The following is an 11,059-nucleotide window of genomic DNA, read 5'->3' as shown; positions in this document are numbered from 1 at the left end:
CCTTAGGAAGCATCACACTGTGTTGGATCACATAGACCTTGAAGCCAACCTTCAACGTTTTGTTTAGTTTTGTTGTTTATTTTGGTGGGAAAGTAATATGTCTGATCATTTGTTCTCTTTAAACTATATTTTTCTAATATGTTAATCAAGAAATATCAGCACTTGCCTCATAACGGTATCTTGTAGCATGAATGCAAAAAGGTTCAATAAATTCCCAGGAAACGTTAACCACTGGTCATGTCATTCGTTTAGTTTATAGCAAGAGGAAGCAGGTGTCCTATACTAACCAGATGCTGAAAATCCCTTGCAAGATTTCATCTGTTCATAAATCTCCCATTGGCTTCCTTCCTTCTCTCCCTTCCTCTCCTTCCCCTCTCAATTTGGTATTTGAAAGACTAAAGTTAAAGTAGTTTAAAAATGTCATTATGTTAAACTTATATTTTAAAGTCAACATCTCACTTTCATTTTATAAATGGTGCGTATTAGAGTGCGTACAGAATTTAATCCACTTTGCAACAGTCAGAAGACTTCAAGGCTACTAAAGACATAAATAGTATCATTACACTGGGCTACTTTTCAAAGCACAGACTGGGAGCCAAGACATTCTGGCTCTGAAATTTTATGGAAGAGAGAACTTTGTACTGACTCCTATTCGGATAAGGGTGTATCTGAACTTCCTTGCCCAGAACAAAGTCTGCAGCGGCCCATTCACATTGGCTTCTACCAATTGCGACCCCCTGAGTTCAGAATGAAGTGAAACAGTCTAGTGAACATAGATTAGTCCCTTTCTACCTGTTCCTCCGCCCCCGAGCTCCCAGTCCCAGCAAAGAGCTGTATTTGGTGACCATTTTCACAAAACTAAGAATCAGCCAACAGAGAAGCTCAGCTCTGAAGCGACCGTGGAGCAGTGGAATGAATGGTGGAGCTTTGGGCTGCTTGCCTGGAGCTCTTCTCTTCCCTGCATTACTGCAGTTTCTACCCCTTATATTGGGTGCTTTGAAGCCCTTTCCCCTGTCCTTTGTCCTGTGCTGGAAAGATACACTTTCCCATCTTGTCAGCATATCAAGCGCTGGCAAACCAACCCCATTACTCCAAGTCCTGATCACCTACTGAGAAACAAGAGAAGCTGAACTCTGAACCTTGTCATCACTCCAAATAACAACAGAGAAGAAGGCTGTTCAGGTAACTCAAGTGCTCGTTTTATAATGTCATTTGGCAAATTTTTACAATTACAACCATCATTTAGCTGATAGTCGAGATTGTGATCCTACAATGTTCAACCTTAAAATCTGATGGCATTCAAAAGGCCGTTAGGAGAACGCTGGGATACTCTGACTTCCTGCACAGTCTGCCCACAGAGGTGGGTCAAAGGATGTCGGGATGACCTTTCAGGAGTGTGTGCAAGCTACCTGGTGTGTCCTTCAATTGGTGACCAGAATGTTTGGTGTGGGTCACCATAACAGTCCACAACTCTTACCACCTTTCCAGATGGACTTGGACCTGGGAAGTGAGAGGGATGTTCATACTGGGTGGGATCCTTCGGTTAAAATCATAGATCTTACCCTGTGATAGTGCAGCATCCTCCCTTTCACAATGGAAGGGGCTCTAAATATTTGATTTGCTACTAAAGAAGTTGATGGCTTTGTGGAGAAATGTGGAGTTATACTGGCTATTTGATTTGATGTTGCTGGCAGACGTTTGATAGCAAAGTAAAAACCACAGGACTGGGCTTACAACTAAGTGTTCACTCGGTTGCCTAATATGCATGAGGACCTTGGGTCCGTTCTCAGTACCCACAAACACACAGTCAGACAACAGCAACAAAAGAGTAGCTAACTCAAGTTGAGTGCTGTGCTGTTTGCTAGGCCCATGCACAGACACCACCAGAGGGTGCTGCCCCCTCTGCCAGTGCCAAGTCGCTAACGTCTTAAGATGGCTGACAGTGCCTAGGCAAGTCATGTGTCCACTCAGGGGTTCCGCGTGTCTTTCTCTGTAGGTTCTTTGTTGTGGGCGTTGTCCTACACATTCAGCCCACTCCCTCTACACGCACATACCTCTACCCCGTCCGTCTTCCATTCTTTTTCCATGTAAACTTTCGTACATGTATTAATATGAAGCAGTAGCCAGAGGAGGACTTCAGGTCCCCTGGAATCGGAGTTACAGTTGTGAGCCACCTGGTGGAGGAGCCCGGAACTGAAGTTAGCCCTCTTCAAATCTGAGTATTCCTGGTTGCTAAGAATCATCTCTTTAACTCCTAGGCTATCTTTTGTTTCACGTAAAATACATCACTAACCACCCCATCTAGAGTTTGGTCCCTTGGAAGGACTTTCTCTGCCATTGTCCTCTAAGTCGCACTTCTTGTAGTATGTCTATTCTTCCTTTTCCCCTTGGCCCCTTATAACAAACTAGCTCATCTCTGCACGACGCTGGTGCTCCTCTCTCTTCTACCTCATGTGCTCATGTGTTATGGGGTGGACACTGGGGATGTAAAGTTTAAGGGAGGCAGGGTAAGTAGGGGATGGAAGCCCCAGGTTATAACACGAAAACACCAGTGCCAAGTGTGGGCCGTCCTCCCTATGCACTTATGGTACCTCCCCCCCACCAATATAGATTATATGCTATTGCCTTTGGAAATAGATGGTAAGATGTGGCTGAAGACACCACATGCTTTGATCACAGCTTATGAAGGAAACAAACAGTAACCAGACTAGAAGTCTTTTCCTCCTGACAGCTAGCTTTGATGATGTTAGAAGGCACTGTGCAGGCTGTTAGAGGAGAAAGGTCATAAATAGCTTTACCTAGCAGTGGCCCCTGTGTGCTGCAATACTGATCTGTCAGGCAAGATGTGCCCACTGTGTGACAGTGGCATGAGTGCTATGGGAGTTAGCAACTACTCTCAGCTTGAATTTGAGGCCCATTCCATAGGAATTCATGCCTGGTACGATAAATCTAGCCAAAAGTCCATTGTTTGGTGGTGGATGGCTGGCTCATAGGCCCCAGGGAATGAAGTCACTAGTGCTGTTGTTAAATAGAAACATTGCCGAACTGCCTTCTGAGTATTTTTATTTATACCCAAGGTGATTTGTGCGGCTCTCAACCTTGGCCAGAGAAGCTGCTTTGCAGTGTGCAGTGGTTAATACCTAGACTCGTAAGTGGTGAAAGTGCTGAGAATGAGGGACTACTGAGGGCCCATCCTTAAAAGGACACATGAATCCCTCCCTCCAAGGGAACGTTGTAGAGCAGAGGAGATGAGGAGGAGTGCTGCGAAACATTGTCTTCTGAGTATGACACGGAGAGGAACTGACTGGAAAGAAAAAAAGGGCTCAGCAGCAATGGGGAGGGGATAAGAGAGGATGTGCATGTGTGTGTGTGAGTGTGCGTGTGTAAATGACCAAAACATATTATACACATATGAAACTGTTGAACATTAATAAAAATAGAAATGAAAGAAAAGAAGAGGAAAAGGAAAGGAAAAGAAAGAAGAAAGAAAGACAGACTTTACGGTGGAAGAAGGGACCTTTGCTCAGCTATGGTAGCTGTTTTTGGGAGGGTGGGGTGTTTGTCTTCCCAGGCCTTCGTGTTCAGTCCCAACATGCATCGCTTATTACTTATGATGAGTTGCTGTTGGGCTTGCGTGTGCTTTAGCGGGTGTGATAGCTTTCAGCTCATGGTTGGGATGCTCGAATGCACACCCATCTGATGTTCTGTGTTCAGGCATGATGTCTCTACCGAGACCCAGTATTACACCAGGATCTAACTTCCAAAGGCCTGATTCTCCACTGCTGATGAACTCCTCTTGCAAAAGAACCACAGAGGAACGTGTGACCGAGCCACACTTCTCCCATGGACGTGCCATGAGCACTGTGCATTCTTGACGACCAGCTGGGTACTTTGACTGCTTGCTAAGTACCACGGATGCTTACAGCTCGGGCCTGGACCTGTTTCCTGTCGACTTCTTTCTCTGGGCCTCCTTCAGTGGTAGAAACTTTCATGCCACTTGCTGCGTGATGGCAGTTTCCTGACCAGCAAGGTGTAGCGGGCATGTTGTTCCCTTCATTGTGGTGGAGGGTATAAGATGTTTTTTATTTTACTTTGGTAGAGAGTTCCAGGCAGACTCATGGGATCCCTGAAAATCCCTGCGCTAACAGTTTGTTATGGGTAGCTCACCCGAGGTGACCACTCAGACACGGTTGATAGCGAATTGAAAGTCTATTACAGCTGGCTGGAGTACATGCAGGTATTTGGGGACCTAGGTCTGGTGTATTCAGAACACAGGGACTTAAAGGAGAATCACATGCTGGCGTCCCATTCAGCTGCTGCAGGGGACTCTTCACAAAAATAAGGAGTTAGGAGCAAACGGTTTTAACAGAAGCTAAGAAGTTATCAGCAGGGATGGTGGTTTTTTTTTTCCACACAAAAGCTGTTAGTTAGGACATACTAACCTTTGGTTTCTATAATAGAACTGAATAATTTTTTTTCCATGAGATTCTCCATCAAGGAGGTCAGATTCTATTTAAACCTGGAATGCCCTCAGGAAGAATTCAAGATGGAGGAGCCGCTGCATTGCTATGCCCTGACACACGTTCTTCATTTCCCTCCCATCCTCTGAGGCACACGTGTCTCACTAAGGCTGCCAATACGTCAGCTACTTCCTGCTCAGGTCCCTTTGCGGACATCTAATGGTGGATCAGTGGGAATTCTTCAAATCATCTGGAGGACCATCTAAATTCTCTTGGGCTATATTGTGACAGAGGACACGGAGATTACGCAGGACAAAATGTAAACAATTCATAGTTACTTGTAGTAAATAATTATTAATAATCCCAGTACTGGGTTTCTACCTGTCTTTGACCATTTATGTTCCTGGATGAAAGACATACACAGCCCTTATATTTTAAATTATGCCTTAGGCAACACAATAGCTGGGCAGCTGCCTACCCTCTGTGCTGTTAGAATCTACCTTCCTATCCATAACCCAAGTTATTACTTATTATGTTTCATCTGTGCTGCTCTTAGCTGCAATTGGCCAGCCCACATGGCTCTCAGCTACCCACGGTGGCTCTCCCACACATGCTATTCCATGAAGGCTTCTTTCCTCCCCTCTCCTTCCCTCTCCTCCCCTCTCCTCTCCTCTCCTCCCCTCTCCTCCCCTCTCCTCCCCTCTCTTCACCTCCCCTCTCCTTCCCTCCTTGTGGTCTCCTCTCTCTAATATGTTGAAAACCTCAACCCTGACTATGTCTCTTTTTCCTAGCTATTGACTGCAGGCATCTTTATTCACCAATCAGAATTAACTTGGGGGGAGGGTCCCAAGGGCTGTATGCAGACTCCAGGCTTTGGGGACCACACTTAGCATTACAATAGACAGTAAAAGACAAAATCTCAACATTACTCATCCAGATGAATGCTAATGGCCTCTAGTCCCCTTCTTCTGAAGAAAAAGCAGAGTGCAAAATACCGAAATCATGGTATGCCACAAACTAAGGGCACATTGGTGTGCCCATGAAGATAAATGGCTGCTGGGAGCCAGTTGGAACTAGTATTGTTTGAGTTTGTGTTGTTGTTCAGAGTCCACCTAGTTTCTGTAGGGAATGGCTGTTGAATTCAAGGGTGACATTGTGGGAGCTCTCACTCCTGTGTCTTTCAAAAGTATAACGGTGGTCATAATATCCAGATTTACTCCCATGAAATCATGGTCTGTATTTACCAAAGATGCAGTACTTTCAAGAAACCACAGTCCTAGGACCCAACTGTCCAACTAATAACTGTATCACATCCATTCACATCCATCCCACGGCAGTTTTATAGGTGTATACAATGTATTGTGATTGTATCCACCCCTGATTCCACTCTCTTTCCACACTGATTTTCCTAACACCTGTCCCTCCCATTTTCATATCCTTCTCTGCTGTTTTGCTGTGGTTTGTTTCTTTATTAATAACCAATGGAATCTGGTTAGTACCACCTGCATCAACGTGGACAATCTATTACTGGCTACGCTCCTGAAATAGAACAACCCCACCTCCGCCCTGGCTCACTCCTCAAGCAGCCATCAACTGCCAACAGCTTCTCTGCTAGGGCTGGGACTTCATGGGCATCCCCAGCCCTTCCATACTGTAACCCTGACTAGCTTGTTTCTGTGCAGGTCCCGTGTAGGTAACCACGGTGGCTATGAATTCATGAGCACAAGAGCGAACTTCACAGGATTCCTTCTGGCTCTCACACTCTCTCTAGTCCCCTCTTCAGCGATGCTTTCTATGCTTGTGGAGGTTGACACAGATGCTTCATGTAGGGATGAGCTCTTAAGAGCCACTTATATTTAGCACCTTGACTAATTATGAGTCTCTGAATCGACTATAACTCACTTTAAAAAGAAGCTTCTCTGAGTAAAACTGAGAGCCACACTAGCCAATGCCTAGAAAATAGTAGATGAAATAAGTGTTTAGTGAAATAACAGTACTAGGTTCCCCCAGAGGGCTGCTGACCTACTCAACCATGGACTTCTCTCTCTCTTTCTTTCTTTCTTTCCTTCCTTCCTTCCTTCCTTCTTTCTTTCTTTCTTTCTTTCTTTCTTTCTTTCTTTCTTTCTTTCCTTCTTCCTCTCTTTCTTCTTTTTTTGTGGAGGAGGGGAGGTATTTTGGTATGGGTGTTTTGCCTGCATGTGTCTGTGTACCACATGATTGCCTGCTGCTAGTGGAGATTAAAAGTGGGAGTTGGCTACACTAGGACTGTCATAGAAATCATAGTGTTGTGGAAGGTTATGAGCTGCTCAGGGGTGCTGCACACCAAGTCTGGGTCCTCTAAGATACCACTTCAGTCCCATACAAGCATGGGGTTTTGATCAGTTTAGAGTAACAAAATGAGCTATTTCCTGTGGAATGAGCCTTAAATCCAAACACAAAGAGTTGGTTATTCCCATTGCATCATGGGTGCACATTGTCTGCAAGTGAATGTTGTAGCATTCAGGGTCCCCTGCTGGGTAGATCCACTGATGAATTTTCTCCTCCTCTATCCCACATAGCATCTTATGACATCATCAAAGGTTAATTTCACCCCGTTTTCTCTTTGTACTATGATCAAAGTGTGGTGCAGTTAGTAATGCATTCTTATCACTCGTTATAGTGAGCAACCAAGTTACTAGTTCACGTCTTTAGGCTTCTATGGATAGTCAAAGGCACAGAAAGTATGTTTTAAAAAAAACTGAAAAAAATCCCCTCAATCTAGTAACGTACAAGATCAGATAGACAGGTCCAGAAAAAGAAACTCTCTATGACACATGATAATCAGAACGCTAAATGTACAGAACAAAGAAAGAATAGTAAAATTTATAAGGAAAAAAGGCCAAGTCATTTATAAAGTCAAGTCTGTTAGAATAATGCTCAACTTTTTAATGAAGACTCTGAGAGCCAAAAGTGCCTAGATTGATGTTCTACAAGCTAAAGAGACCACAGATACCAGTCCAGACTAAACTAACCAGTCAGCAAAAAAGAAAAAAAATTACATCATCACAACAAAATAATATGAATCAATAAACTATTCTAATTAGTAATTCTCAATATTAATGATCTCAATCACCCCAAAAAGGATCCAGATTAACAGATTGGAATCTTATCTGCTTAGTCATCTCTTGGGTGGTGGTGGTACAGGTCTTTAATCTCTGTGATTTTGAGGCCAGCCTGGTCTATTAGAGCAAGTTCTAGGACAGTCAGGGTTAAACAAAGAGAAACCCTATCTCTAACCTCCCCCCCCACAAAAAAAACAAAAACAAAAAACAAACAAACAAAAAAAACCCCTGTGATCTTTCTTTTTGCTGTATACAAGATATACACATCTTCCTTCCCATGTCTGTCTGTGCCCCAGAGCTAATCCTGTGCCACAGCTCTCCCCATCCCAATCCTCCCTGGAGGAAGCTGATCTCCCAGAAGTGCTGACTCACTTAAGATCACAATCTCACAGGCTCACGGAATGACAAGCTACAGTCAGAGACAGCAAGACCAGTTAACATCAGAGATAACCAGATTGTGAGAGGCAAGTGCAAGAACATAAGCAACAGAAACCAAGGCTACTTGGCATCAACAGAACCCAGTTCCCTTACCACAGCAAGCCCTGGATACACCAACACACCAGAAAAGCAAGATTATGATTTAAAATCACATCTCATGATGATGATAGAGGACTTTAAGAAAGACATAAATAACTCCCTTAAAGAAATACAGGAGAACACAGGAAAACAGGTAGAAGGCCTTAAAGAAGAAATACATAAATTCCTTAAAGAAACACAGGAAAACATTAATAAACAAGTAGAAGCCTACAGAGAGGAATCGCAAAAATCCCTGAAAGAATCGCAAAAATCCCTGAAAGAATTCCAGGAAAACACAATCAAACAGTTGAAGGAATTAAAAATGGAAATAGAAGCAATCAAGAAAGAACACATGGAAACAACCCTGGATATAGAAAACCAAAAGAAGAGACAAGGAGCTGTAGATACGAGCTTCACCAACAGAATACAAGAGATGGAAGAGAGAATCTCAGGAGCAGAAGATTCCATAGAAATCATTGACTCAACTGTCAAAGATAATGTAAAGTGGAAAAAGCTACTGGTCCAAAACATACAGGAAATCCAGGACTCAATGAGAAGATCAAACCTAAGGATAATAGGTATAGAAGAGTGAAGACTCCCAGCTCAAAGGACCAGTAAATATCTTCAACAAAATCATAGAAGAAAACTTCCCTAACCTAAAGAAAGGGATGCCCATAAACATACAAGAAGCCTACAGAACTCCAAATAGACTGGACCAGAAAAGAAACACCTCCTGTCACATAATAGTCAAAACACCAAACGCACAAAATAAAGAAAGAATATTAAAAGCAGTAAGGGAAAAAGGTCAAGTAACATATAAAGGCAGACCTATCAGAATCACACCAGACTTTTCGCCAGAAACTATGAAAGCCAGAAGATCCTGGACAGATGTCATACAGACCCTAAGAGAACACAAATGCCAGCCCAGGTTACTGTATCCTGCAAAACTCTCAATTAACATAGATGGAGAAACCAAGATATTCCATGACAAAACCAAATTTACACAATATCTTTCTACAAATCCAGAACTACAAAGGATAATAAATGGTAAAGCCCAACATAAGGAGGCAGGCTATACCCTAGAAAAAGCAAGAAACTAATCGTCTTGGGAACAAAACAAAGAGAAGAAAAGCACACAAACATAACCTCACATCCAAATATGAATATAACGGGAAGCAATAATCACTATTCCTTAATATCTCTCAACATCAATGGCCTCAACTCCCCAATAAAAAGACACAGATTAACAAACTGGATACACAACGAGGACCCTGTATTCTGCTGCCTACAGGAAACACACCTCAGAGACAAAAACAGACACTACCTCAGAGTGAAAGGCTGGAAAACAACTTTCCAAGCAAATGGTCGGAAGAAGCAAGCTGGAGTAGCCATTCTAATATCAAATAAAATCAATTTTCAACTAAAAGTCATCAAAAAAGATAAGAAAGGACACTTCATATTCATCAAAGGAAAAATCCACCAAGATGAACTCTCAATCCTAAATATCTATGCCCCAAATACAAGGGCACCTACATACGTAAAAGAAACCTTACTAAAGCTCAAAACACACAATAATAGTAGGAGATTTCAACACCCCACTCTCATCAATGGACAGATCATGGAAACAGAAATTAAATAGAGACGTAGACAGACTAAGAGAAGTCATGAGCCAAATGGGCTTAACAGATATTTATAGAACATTCTATCCTAAAACAAAAGGATATACCTTCTTCTCAGCTCCTCATGGTACTTTCTCCAAAATTGACCATATAATTGGTCAAAAAACGGGCCTCAACAGGTACAGAAAGATAGAAATAATCCCATGCGTGCTATCGGACCACCACGGCCTAAAACTGGTCTTCAATAACAATAAGGGAAGAATGCCCACAAATACGTGGAAATTGAACAATGCTCTACTCAATGATAACCTGGTCAAGGAAGAAATAAAGAAAGAAATTAAAAACTTTTTAGAATTTAATGAAAATGAAGGTACAACATACCCAAACTTATGGGACAAAATGAAAGCTGTGCTAAGAGGAAAACTCATAGCGCTGAGTGCCTGCAGAAAGAAACAGGAAAGAGCATATGTCAGCAGCTTGACAGCACACCTAAAAGCTCTAGAACAAAAAGAAGCAAATACACCCAGGAGGAGTAGAAGGCAGGAAATAATCAAACCCAGAGCTGAAATCAACCAAGTAGAAACAAAAAGGACCATAGAAAGAATCAACAGAACCAAAAGGTGGTTCTTTGAGAAAATCAACAAGATAGATAAGCCCTTAGCCAGACTAAGGAGAGTGTGTCCAAATTAACAAAATCAGAAATGAAAAGGGAGACATAACTACAGATTCAGAGGAAATTCAAAAAATCATCAGATCTTACTATGAAAGCCTATATTCAAGAAAACTTGAAAATCTGCAGGAAATGGACAATTTCCTAGACAGATACCAGGTACCGAAGTTAAATCAGGAACAGATAAACCAGTTAAACAACCCCATAACTCCTAAGGAAATAGAAGCAGTCATTAAAGGTCTCCCAACCAAAAAAGAGCCCAGGTCCAGACGGGTTTAGTGCAGAATTCTATCAGACCTTCATAGAAGACCTTATACCAATATTATCCAAACTATTCCACAAAATTGATACAGATGGAGCACTACCGAATTTCTTCTATGAAGCCACAATTACTCTTATACCTAAACCACACAAAGACACAACAAAGAAAGAGAACTTCAGACCAATTTCCCTTATGAATATCGATGCAAAAATACTCAATAAAATTTTGGAAAACCGAATCCAAGAGCACATCAAAACAATCATCCACCATGATCAAGTAGGCTTCATCCTAGGCATGCAGGGATGGTTTAATATACGGAAAACCATCAACGTGATCCATTATATAAACAAACTGAAAGAACAAAACCACATGATCATTTCATTAGATGCTGAGAAAGCATTTGACAAAATTCAACACCCCTTCATGATAAA

General features: G+C 42.3%; 1 long non-coding RNA gene across 1 annotated transcript in view; it reads left to right on the top strand.

Annotated features, from left to right (window-relative positions):
- The first annotated feature begins 670 nt into the window (after positions 1–670).
- LOC148001597 (uncharacterized) overlaps positions 671–11,059 on the top strand; it is a 39,474-nt gene continuing 29,085 nt past the window's right edge. The window contains exon 1 of the long non-coding RNA XR_015635886.1: positions 671–1,182. This is a non-coding gene — a long non-coding RNA (uncharacterized LOC148001597). The remainder of the gene's footprint in view (positions 1,183–11,059) is intronic.

Source organism: Rattus norvegicus, chromosome 13 (assembly GCF_021556685.1).
Source record: "Rattus norvegicus strain SHRSP/BbbUtx chromosome 13, alternate assembly SHRSP_T2T, whole genome shotgun sequence".
Taxonomy (NCBI): Eukaryota; Metazoa; Chordata; class Mammalia; order Rodentia; family Muridae; genus Rattus; species Rattus norvegicus.
This window is presented reverse-complemented; position numbering and strand designations above follow the sequence as displayed.